We start from the raw sequence: 12,676 nt of genomic DNA on the forward strand, positions 1-12,676 counted from the left end.
GGTAAAGGTATCCCCTGTGCAAGCACCGAGTCATGTCTGACCCTTGGGGTGACGCCCTCTAGCGTTTTCTTGGCAGACTCAATACGGGGTGGTTTGCCAGTGCCTTCCCCAGTCATTACCGTTTACCCCCCAGCAAGCTGGGTACTCATTTTACCGACCTCAGAAGGATGGAAGGCTGAGTCAACCTTGAGCCGGCTGCTGGGATTGAACTCCCAGCCTTATGGGCAAAGCTGTCAGACGGCTGCCTTACCACTCTGCGCCACAAGAGGCTCATTTGAGGTCACCATACTTACATGGTTAAAAACCATTATTCTGTCACCATAGCATGCGTATCTTAATTTTTACAGGGAAAAATTGAGTCCAGTGGCATCTTTAAGAGCAATGATGTTTTATTCTGGATATAAACTTTCGTGTGCATTCAGAAAATCCAGAATAAAACTTTATTCACCTTAGAGGTGCCACTGGACTCAAATTTTGTTCTGCTGTGTCAGACCAACATGGCTACTCAACTGAATCTATCATAATTTTTATAGTCTAAGTGGCAGAAAAAATGAAAGTTGAAAGTAGAAAACACATTCTGTAGTAAATAGAAGAAAGTGCATAGAAACAGTTTCATACAGTCCTAATAGTCAGGACTACTAGAGTAGTTGGATATTGTTAATTTGTAAAATGTTGAAAAAACTGAATTATTTAATAATTATTACAAACACACAAGGTATCAATTGTTGACAAAACTATCATATTTAAACAAAAAAAATTGAAAATGCTGTATTTGTCTAGACATAGGAATTATCACTGTCAAATGCTGTAGATTTTCTTGCACAAACGTTTTCATACTACATAGTTTGAATACAAACTTATCTTTCATTTTGCTCATTGCAAAATAATCATAAAATCATAGAGTTGGAAGGGGCCATACAGATAGGCTTGTGCGCTTTGTCCACCTAAGTGACCATTCATATCCGAAGCGGCCAGCACCGCAGAGCGGGGGGAGAGGCGGCACCAGACCTGGTGCCCACACACAGGCGCAGAGCTCTGCACCTGCATGCGTGTGCCAACTGGCACACTGGCGCTGGCACCGCTCCTCCCCCCGTGGCGTGGCGTTGGCCGTTTCGGGCATGAACGGCCGCTTCGGTGGACAAAATGCACAAGCCTAATACAGACCATCTAGTCCAACCCCCTTCTCAATGCAGGATCAGCCTAAAACATTCAAGATAAGTATCTGTCCACCCGCTGCTTGAAGACTGCCAGTAAGGGGGAAAACTAAGAGAAAAACTAGGAATCTTTTCAATTTCCCCCCAAATTGGGAAAAAACCCTTGGGAAAAGAAAAAAAAAACATCCCCCCCCCCCTTTGACATTTTCAAGTTTTCCTCCTGGATCTTCACATGTCTGCCTTACTCCTTGAGTTGTCACAAGGAATGAATGGCTCCCTTCTAGGAAATTATAGGTTAAAATGTACCTAGATAGAGTCATCCAGTAAGAGAGAGGTTATCAAGAATCCATCAAAGCTAGTATGACTAAATTAAAGCTTGTAGATATTGATGATTACTGTGCAGAGCCGTGCTAGAAAGGAGGATTAAAGGAAAAATGGAAAGCCCAGGACCACACAGGTCAGTGCATCCCTTTAAAAGCATGTCCTTAAGAGTATTATCAACATCTTAGCATCATCATGCCAACACGAAAATGATTCCTAAAGGAAGAACCCCACCAAGGAGGCATTTTAAGGCTGTGGTTCTCCTGTGAGCATTTCAGAGGTGTGACAGACTTATTTTTCCATGCCCCCTGCCTTTCTTTGTGCACTTTAAGCTGCATGCTTCTCTGGGCTTAATTCTTGTTTAATATTTTTCTGAGTTTAATGACAGCAGGTTGCTCTCTGTGTGGAGTGTGGTATGAGGCAATGCTTGAGGTATGAGGTCCAGAGACTTCAGTAAAGTCTCTCCCCACCCCCCGTGGCAGAGAAAATCTTTTAACAGGCATGCAGGCTGTATGTACATATCCAGTTTAATGGTTTGTATATTTATGTCCCTATCAGAACCCTGTCTTTCTCTGTACATTTAGCTTTATCAGCCAAACATCTGAATGATTGGTGTGTGATTTCGCAAAACTGAGGGTGGGGTTGGAAGGAGATTGAGTCATATTACACCTGTTGGAAGCCAGTGGGGTAATATTACAGAAATCCCTATTCGGGCTCCAAAATCTCTTTTCTGGAATGTTCCATAGGCTGTGGTAATGGGAAACATCAGATGCAGACTGTGATGTTTCTGCTAGTAGAGGAGAGATCCTTTTCTAGACTAATTGCAGTGTATCCTAGGAAAAATGAGTGCCTTGTATTATAATTGCAAGCCAGAAAGAAGACAGAGTTAACACGTTTAATATGAGCTAGGGAGTGAGTTGCAGTTATTTGGGTAAAACACTGCATTAGAATGTATAGCAGGTTCTTGCCTCCTGAGCTCAAAATGCTGTTCAGGTGGCAAATGGAATTAGCTTTCTGGCTTGAATTGTTCCCAGGTGGGCACTTTTTGAAACAGGTTTTGTTATACAGACCTCTGATTAGCCCACAGAAAGGAAGCTGACCGAACACAGGATACATTCAGGACCAGGGCAGTGGAATCTTGCTTGTCGGCTATGAGAATGTATTCAGAGAATTGCACATGTAATCCAGAGAGAGATCTGTGCCAGGCTAAGATACACTAACAGCGTTACAGAGTTGTGTGGGTGATATTTGCAAGTCAGAGCTGAATGGCACTGACAGAGTAACGCAGGGACATTTGCATAGTGAAGACCATATTGGCTTCTGTAGAATTTAATGCTGCATAGCCCACATCAGAGAATGCAGACAGAGAGGAAATGCAAACAGCAGCAAGTTCCATCTGTCTGTGTCTCTCTCTCTCTTACACACACGGTCTGATTAAACAGAGCTGCCAAAAGAGGTCAGCCCTTGTTGACTTTCTGACAGGTTGGCTGGAAGGCGATATGATTTGGAAGGGAAGTGATATTGATCATATTTTCAAAACAAAACAAAACCTCTTCCCAAGCCCTCTAAGCCACGTCATAAGTTAGAGATGGGAGCTGGTTTTTAAGGGGTTCTTGAAAATCTCAAAATACAGATCCTCTGTCCTTGGGGAAGGCTGGTAGGATGTGAGTGCTAGGAGCAGGCGAGGAGGAATATACTAACATCCCTTTCCCAATAGCTGTAGAGTATTATTTTCCATAATTTTTTCCTGCCAGGTTTAGTTGGTAAACTGATTCTTCTTATTAGCTATGATCATAATATGCAATTCCCATACTCAAGGGCAGTATAGTTTACAACAACAGCAGATTTGTGCCATCAGTAGGAAATAGCAGTCTCCATCTTAAACTTCCTGGATGATTTAACTGCTGTTGTTAGTGTGTTGGACGGGAGTGTAGCAGCCTGTGTCTCTATGTAACACTGAACCTTGTTGTATTTTGTAAAAGCAGTAGTTTATCTGGTCTGATTTCATGATGGATTCTTATTCTCTATTTCTAAGTCACGTGGTCTTCATGGTTTTTAATCACATTTATCCCCAACTTAGCCTTATGAGGCAGGCAAAGCAGAATGATAGTGACTTATCCTGAGTCATTTAGTCAGCTGGGATTTGAACCTGGATCTGTCTGTTTAGCCATCTGCCTTACAGGTTCCTTTAGGGCAGGGGTCGTCAAACTGCGGCCCTCCAGATGTCCATGGACTACAATTCCCAGGAGCCCCCTGCCAGCAAATGCTGGCAGGGGGCTCCTGGGAATTGTAGTCCATGGACATCTGGAGGGCCGCAGTTTGACTACCCCTGCTTTAGGGAGTTCTATGCAACAGGTCAGCATTTTGCCCCCTTTTAATCTTCATAACAGCCCTGTGAGGGAGGTTATGTACAAAGATGGAGACTGGGCCGAGGTCACCAAGTAAGCTTCATAATTGAAATGTTAGATATAAATATAAGAAATGAATTTGTGTTTTTGCTTGTACTTGTGCTTAGTTTTATATATATATATATATGAACCAATTAATTATCTCCATCTCTCACTGTCTTTTTCTCTCTAGTGTTTTTTCTGCTTCTATTTTGACAATGATCCCCAAAACGCTTTCCACTTCCTCACAGAAGAAAAAGGTATGAAATAATCTTTCTTGTGGTGTGGGGGTGGGAATGCTGTCATATGAAGTGAGATGCCTTTTCTGAACCTTTCTAGGCTAACATTAGGAAGAATTATTGTTTACGTGTGGGATTTAATGGCCACTTCATATGTTTTACATTTTAGTATATAAAAATGTGAACATCAGAAGCCATTTCTCTAACTCATGCATATTACAGGCACGTGTGAAAGTGTGCTGAGATTGGCTGCAGTTCCCTGCTGCATTTATACATGGTGATCAATGTATGCTTGCCACTGTATAGTGTGTGAAGTGACTGTTAGTCTTAATTGAGAGCTGAGGATTCAGAAATCTTAAGACTATTTTAAATATTTATTAGTCATGCATATTAAATAGCAGAGCAAATATGAAGGCAGGAGATTTAAAACCAGTGGAAATTAAAATTCTTCTCTTTGTTTATCATTCAGTCTTTTCTGAAGTCACCATTTTACTTGCTGTTCAGTTATATGCTTTTCACTAAGATGAAACCTGAATTTGCAATGGAAGGAAGCAGGAAACAAAATATTTTGAAGCAGACGTGCTGCCTCTAAGAGCTACTTTTTACAGTATGTGCTAAGGCACAAGTACAGCAACCGTTCCCATTCCCAATCTTGTAGCTCAAAATCTCATACTCTGCAGCTTCTGTAGCAACTCCTTTGGGGGCTGGGGAAAACCTCAAATATATCAAACTCTGCCACTCATATAATATCTCCTAAGCATAGCACTTTGTGTTCTGGCTTCCATCCTTTGGGCTGCCTGTCAAATCTGAGCTGCTGATTCTGGCTGAATTTAATGAAAAAGCCCTGGAATGATTCCTGAGAAACAATATAAAGATTCATGTGGAATCTTTTAGCAAAAAGCTTAAGAGAGCCATTGCTAGAGTCTGCTGACCTTGTTGAGGTAACTCCTGTGGAATGACAGGGAATCATAGGTAAATGGGAAGGGTCACCTACCATGCATCTCTTGATGACCTGGAGATGCTTAATTGAGGTGGCAATCAGGTTTGTTAATCTAACAGTCCTCCATCCAGGCTTTTCTCTGTATTCCCTTCTCCTTTCTTGTATGATTTTCCTTCACTCTGTTTTGCTGTCCTTTAAGAAGCATTGAGGGATGCAGGCAACTACAGTCAGTAAGTTGCATCCAACAATTCACAGTGGCTGCTGCTAAATCAGCTACTTGAGGCACCTGCTGTCTCAAAGTTAATGGAATCTAAGAGGTGGCTTTTCAATCCGAAAACAACAGAGCCAAATAAAAAGAAACATGTAGAATGTTATATAGTATGTCCTTGCATAGCTTAAGATCAGAACTATGGTCTTTTTATTGTAATAGAAGAAGAAGTTGCGAACCTCTAAGCAATTTGTACTTTCAGGATTATAAGCATAGTCAGTGTCTCTTGCTTAAAAAAAATTTATCAAGGCTTTTCCTTAAAACTGCCTTGTTTTTTTACTGTGCATTTAGAGCCTCTTCTGAAATAAGAGGGTATTTGATCAGTTATTTGATCTGCGTGGACTGTCAGTAACCTTTTGCTGTTTTAGTGAAAATGCTATGGATGCCATGACAACGTGCTATTCTCTGTGTTGTATGGTGTATCACTGTCTGCTCTGAGCCACATGGTTTCATTTCCTGAAGTGCAGAATTGTCATGTCATATTTCCTAATGCCAATCCATTTAGGGAATGTGGTTCTGGATTGCCAATGTATATCCACGTGATCTTATTTACAGAAATGACTGCCAGCCATAGAAGGTGGAAGCATCTTCACAGAGTGACACTAAACAGTTTTAGAATCATTATAATGGGGGGGGGAGGGTAGTAAAATAGATAATATTACGGGGGGGAAATCGACATGTTCGAAATTCCGATTCTTAAAACAAAAATCAACGATCACAAAGATCACAGTAATAGAAAACATTAATATAGAAATAAAAAACCAGTATGATCATGATCTTGAATATTAAGGAGTGGGTAGTGTTTAGAGTCCGCTTTGGAAACACATAGGCTGTTTCCACATGGACTATTTGGCTTGTGATGGTTGCTGTTTGAAGGTATTATTTCTACCCTGAGGCCCCCTGCAAGTATATAAATATATCATGCCAGCTTCCATGATTCTGTTTGCCACCAGGAAACAACTGTGGAGGGCGGCATACACTTTCCATTTGGTGGGAACTTCAGGATGGAACTCCTCAATGTGGCCCCTAGTGGCCATGAGTTCAGCTTGTACTGAGTTCCCTTCAAGCATGCAGGTCACGTCAGTGGCATTGGACAGTCTTTCCTTGGAAGGCAGGGAACAGCAGTGATTTCAATTGCTAGCCAGGGTTGCCTAACTAGCATAGCAATCCCATCTTCATTGCCAGTGCTAAATCCATGGGTTCAGTAAGACACATAGTTTCAACAACCAACAAGATTACTGGAACCAGAAAACACTGAATGCAGATAACTAGAACTGGGAAACTTATACACACTTTCAGTCAGTGGCATTGGACAGTCTTTCCTTGGAAGGCAGGGAACAGCAGTGATTTCAATTGCTAGCCAGGGTTGCCTAACTAGCATAGCAATCCCATCTTCATTGCCAGTGCTAAATCCATGGGTTCAGTAAGACACATAGTTTCAACAACCAACAAGATTACTGGAACCAGAAAACACTGAATGCAGATAACTAGAACTGGGAAACTTATACACACTTTCACTACCACCAAGACACGCAATTAGCCATTAATGGAGGCCTATGATTGGACCTTAAACCAGTTCACTGATTGGCTGCTAACTAGGAACCAGCTGGTCCCAGACATGGATTCAGGATCTCCGTCCCTGAGTTCCCAGTCTCTAAATGTCCATAGACACAACACCAGGATAATAGTATTGGTATCAGATTCTCTAGATTGTCAGTTTTCATTAATAAACAGTAAGCCATTTGCCTTTTTTGTCGCAGAGATAGCCTTTCCCCTTATATCCCTGCAACGAAAGAGTTGAGACACATAAAAAGCATGCAAGCAGGCAGGCAACCAAAGCAAGGGTTTCATGGAACCTGATGTAGGCTGTTGCTATAAAAGAAAGATGTTATGGAGGTCGGAAGCTGGGGCAGAGAAAACCTGCCATGTGGAATCCACTACATCTGTCAGCTGCAGAAGCAACAAGGAAACTGCACAAGCCTGTGCCCTTGTGGACAACCCCATAGTAGTGTGAGAGAGGATAGTGCAAAGAGCCATGACAAGATCCAACCATAATTCCTTGCCGATGTCAAGAAGAGTCCAGTTGAGGTGCCAAATAGGGTTTCCTGAATGTTTGGGGAGAATGAACAGGATTGAGGCAGCAGATCTTGCCATGCTCTAGAGCCCAGCATTATTAAGTATAATATTTGAAGAGTACTAATAGTCTCTTCCACATGGTTGGAAACTTTGCAGAAAAGCTCTGTGCTTGGGAAGATTAGAAGCATAGTGAGTCACCGCAATCACCCCTCAACACCACATTTTTAGTGCCATCCAAAGCAGAGTTACACCTTTCTAAGCCCATTAAAGTCAATGAACTTAGAAGGGTACAGTTGAGCTTAGGATAGCACTTTTGATATAACTTGTTTCATGGCTGAATGTGGCCAAGAGCTTTTGGTTCAGGAAAACAACATTGAACAACACTGGAAATAGCTCCAAAGTGTCCCTGACCACTGAATGTAATTTTATGGAGAGTGTGGCTAAGGTCAGGCAGTGAAGAACAGGTCTACAGTGCTTGGGTGCTGAAATTGGTCCTGTTCAAGATTTGACATAGCTACTTTTTTATCTTGGGCATAACACATTGTGGGGGAAGGGGAACAGTGGTAGTACAAAATTGTAGGAGAACGTAGCTTATAAGAGCGTTTGAAGTGCCGCAGAAATCCAGAAACCTTTATGAAAATACTTGAGAAATTATTGTTAAAGCTGATGTTTGAGAGTCTACTTCTTGAGGGGTGGCTGTACCTTTCAAATGAATTTTACACGTAGAAATTTGTTTTTGCTAAAAACTGTCTTCCCTGTTGCTATGGTTATATGTTTTTATTCCATACTGTGCTTCTTGTAAGTTTCCTAGTCATTCTCCAGCTTTTGATCTTCATGCATTTCAGTCTGTTTTCCTTTCTTTGGTCCTGATTATAGCCAGTTTCTCACAATCATTATTGATATGGTAAAGTGTTTACCGCAGGACTCTTATCTCTGTACTTGCTCATCCTAGCACAAGTTGCGACAAACAGGAGTCAAACTGACATGAGAGTTATGCATGCTTTTCTTATATTTTAATAAAAAGCATAACAACTTCACTGTTCACCCTCCTAAAGAATAAGAGCCAAATAAAGAGAGAACATAAAAATCAGACATATTGGAAAATAATGATGAAATAGCAATGTAACTTAACCAAAAGCTTGATTTTGCTAGAGGTATAAAATGCAATGTTATGGCAGGAGGCTTATGGTATAGTATTCAGTGAACATATTCAGGGTGGCTTTTGTGCTGCCTCACTTGCTGTACTGAAGATATATTTCCATGTTCTCCCAGAAATACATGTTTTTTACCTCCAACTAGATTTATACTAGTCTTATATCTACTGTTCCCAGTCAGCCCAGTTGAGCAAGACAAGCTGCATTTGAAAAGTCATGCTTATGATCAGAGGCCTACATAGCTAGATCCTGGCAGAAGGGATGCTGGAATGAATTTACTATAACTGAGAAGGATATTTCTGGGATGGAGGTTATGATTTTGGGAAGAGAGCTAGTGTGCTGTAATGGTTGGGGTGTTGGTATTAAATAAATACATAAATACATACATAAATAAATACATAAATACTTTGATCATGGGCAAGAATTTGTGTTTGCATTTGGATTTGCTGCAAAACCCTGTCTTATTCTGTTGATGCTAGTACCTTGAAAAAAGCTTGTTTGGTTTATCGTAGTGATTCTCACACTATTGGATGGATTCCATTGTGAAGAGAATGTAGAACATTTTGGGAAAGGGGAAATTAATACGTTTCTGAGCCAGATGTAGTCTTTCTCCGCTCATCTGCCAAGACCTGGAACTCATTAAGGATTCTCATTGATGCAGATGGGATTGAGGAGGTGGGGATGGCTGGCAATGAGTGCTTGCTTGTTCTTCCAATTTGATTTTGGAAGAAAAGGTGCTGTTTTACATAATGTTTCCTAGTGCATGGTTTTAGAAAGGGATGAGACATACCCTGCTCTTTCCCTTTTAATGCGACTTTTGTACCAGTATCTCAGTCTACAAGTATCAATTGCATTATGCTGGTCACATTTGCAGAAATCACCTGTGGAAAACATGGTTGGTGCTCAAGAGTGAGTGGGGAAGGAGAAGGAGATAAAAATAAAGGGGGAGTTCTGCTATTTCTCATTCTTTAAAAAGTCTTGTCTCGCATGCCTCTGATGTGAACTAGGCAACTTTGTGGATTCTATTTCTTTGGAGGCAATTCTTTTAAAAAATACTGTGCACCACAAGGGGCTTTAGGATCAGGGGAAAAGCTGCTGTGTCGGCTGGCAGAGACTAGAGGTAAAAAGGGTTTGCAGCTTAGAACAATTGTGGTCAGGTCAGTGATACCCAGGAGAATGTACATGGAGGTTTGCTTGCCTTGGTTTTGAGGCGCCGGGCCGCGGCTCCCTCTCCTCGCCCCCCCCGCAGTAAAAAACTTCCCAGGCCGCAAGCCTGCGGCCCGGGAAGCTTCTTACTACAGGAGGGCGGGGAGAGGGAATCAGGGCCGGGCCGCGCCCGCGCGGCCTGATCCGCGGGCGCAGCTTGTGGGTGCGGCCCGGGCGCGGCCCGCGGGTGCGGCTCGGGTGCGGCTCGGGCACGGCCCGCAGGCGCGGCCCGATGCGTGGGTGTGGCCCGCGCGGGTGCGGTCCCCGCGGGCGCGGCCCGATGCCCTGCCCTCATAAAGGTTGGGGACCACTGTGCTAGACTCTCCCTGGCCACCAGCAGGGGATGGATTTTCTCCAGGGGAACAGATCCCTGTAGTTTGGAGATGAGATGTAATTCCATGCGATCTCCAGGCTGGCTTCCCTACCCTTGAAAAGTAGCAAAATGCATTTAAAAAGCAAATATAATGACATACAATTCTAAAAATCTGGTCATAATAGTCTGAAACTGTGCACATTTGCACCCATGTACAATAAAAACATTAAAAAGGAACAAAAGTTTAGGATAAAATCCACACCATCTTTTAGGCAGAGACCATGCATAGATAATTCTATTTACAGTATTTGCTGGCGTATAAGACTACTTTCTCCCCCTGAAAAACATGCCTCCAAGTGCGGGGGGTGGGGAAGGCAGGCGCGGCCGCTGGCGGCCCGGTACCATGGCCTTAGTGTCCCGGTACCAGGCCGCGGACCGGGGGTTGAAGACCCCTGCTCTAGGACAACCCCCCGCACAGTGCAGGAACTCACAACTAACAGCCCATCCACGGTGATCCCAATTTGTGATGCCTTCACCAAAATTCTCCAGAATCTAGCCTGGCCTGGAGGGAATTCATCTACCATCCCACATTGGCAAGTAGCCATTTCCTGGGTATGCAAGGAAGGGCCACAAGAGACAAACACTGTTACATCCCTTTCTGCCCATCCACTCACAATCTGTCTGTTCATAAAACTTAGGAGAACTCATGACCTCCCAAGGAAGCCTGTTCCACTAAGGAACCACTGTCAGAACCTTCTTCTAGCCAAAAATTCTTTTGAATTAATTTCAACCCATTGGTTCTGGTCCAACCCTCTGGGGCAACAGTAAACAACTCTGCTCCATCTTCTATAATATGATAGCCCAAGTATTTGAAGATAGTTATATCACCTCTTAGTCATCTTCTCTCCAAACTAAGCAGACCACCTCCCTCAACCTTTCCTCATACAACTTAGTCTCCCAGCCTGTTACCATCTTTGTAGCCCTCCTTTGGACATGATCCAGTTTCTCAATATCTTTTTTCAGTTATGATGCCCCAAACTGAACACAGTACTCCATGTGAGGTCTTACCAGAGTGGAGTAAAGCAGTAACATCACCTCGCATGATCTGGACACTACTTCTTTTAATAAAGCCCCAAATCTCATTTGCCTTTTTAGCTACCGAGTCACACTGTTCAGTGTATGTTCTACTAGGACTCCCAGATCCTTTTCACATGTACTATTGCCAAGATAAGTCTCATCCATCCTATAGTGATGCATTTTATTTTTCCTGCTTAAATGCAGAACTTTACATTTTCACTATTAAAATTCATTTTAGCCCAGTTTTCTAGTCTGTCAACATCATCCTGTATCCTGATTCTATCATCTGTTGTGTTTGCTATCCCTCCCAATTTAGTGTCATCTGCAAATTTAATAAGCACGTCCTCTGTTCCTTCATCCAAATAATTTATGAATATGTCGAACAACTCAGGGCCTAGGACAGATCCCTGAGGCACCCCACACGTCACTCCTCTCCAAGAAGATGAATCATTTACAAGCACCTTTGGGTGTGATCTGTCAACCAGTTCTCGACCCACCTAACAGTAATAGGATCCATACCACATTTTACCAATTTGCCAATAAGAATATCATGTGGAACCTTATCAAAAGTCTTACTGAAATCAAGGTAAACAATGTCTACAGCATTCTCATGATCTAGCAAGGTAGTAACTTTCTCAAAAAAAGAAATAAGGTTAGTCTGACTTATTCTTGAGAACATGTTGACTCTTAGTACATCTGCAAGTTCTTTTAGTACCCTTGGTTGCAGTTCATCTGCCCCGGAGGGATGGGGGCACCTTCTTTGGGAGCACCTAGAAGTTGACCCCTTGGACCAATCATTTTGAAATAAGGGGGGGGGGAGCCAGGGAAGAGACTCGCAGAGCTATCCTGAAAGTTTGAAGGCTGTACCTCAATCCCTCCCCAGGCCCCAGGAAAGGCAAGAACGCCGAAATTCCCATTATAGTCTATGGCACTATTGACTTTCATGGGCGCCGAAGCCAAGGTGGCTGAATCAGGCTAACCCTAACGCTACTCGTGATCCCATAAGGGATGGTGTTCAAAAGCACTGTGCAACTATGATTATATGCACAGGCATCACAATGGAGAAGTGTGATTTTTTTAAGGGCATCGTGGGACCTTTAAATTGTGTCAGAATATGGAGGAAGGGGGACTGGTTGCCTGAATTGATTGACAGGTGGAAATACGGACATTCCACATATCACGTGATAGCAAATCTATGTTTTCCACCAAATTTGCACTTTAGAGGTAGCGGCTACCTAACTGGTTCTCTTGCATATCTTTGTGATGCAGATGTTTTAAGATATGATTGTCTCATTTACATATAACAGTTTAAGTATGAACTTAAAAATCTGAGGTGTACCTAAACATGTAATGTATGAAGCAGTCTTAAGTCCCAATAATTTACTTCCCGTTCTCCCAAACTCACAGATGCATTGTAAAGTGCAGGAAAACCGAATAGTGCTTGTAAATCAACCTTTTTGTGAAACTTGATACAAATGCATTTCGAAATGATTTTTTATGCATGCATACCAATGGCTGATGTGAGACTGAAACATTTTTAA

At 42.5% G+C, this 12,676-nt stretch overlaps 1 protein-coding gene across 4 annotated transcripts in view; it reads left to right on the forward strand.

Moving 5' to 3' along the window:
- Positions 1-12,676, forward strand: part of TCF20 (transcription factor 20) — a 206,650-nt gene that overhangs the window by 41,564 nt on the left and 152,410 nt on the right. For all 4 annotated transcript variants that reach the window (XM_077339313.1, XM_077339316.1, XM_077339314.1 and 1 more), the window contains exon 2: positions 4,056-4,122. The gene's annotated coding sequence lies outside the window, so the exon portion shown is untranslated. The remainder of the gene's footprint in view (positions 1-4,055; positions 4,123-12,676) is intronic.

This window comes from Paroedura picta, chromosome 5 (assembly GCF_049243985.1).
Source record: "Paroedura picta isolate Pp20150507F chromosome 5, Ppicta_v3.0, whole genome shotgun sequence".
Lineage (NCBI taxonomy): Eukaryota > Metazoa > Chordata > Lepidosauria > Squamata > Gekkonidae > Paroedura > Paroedura picta.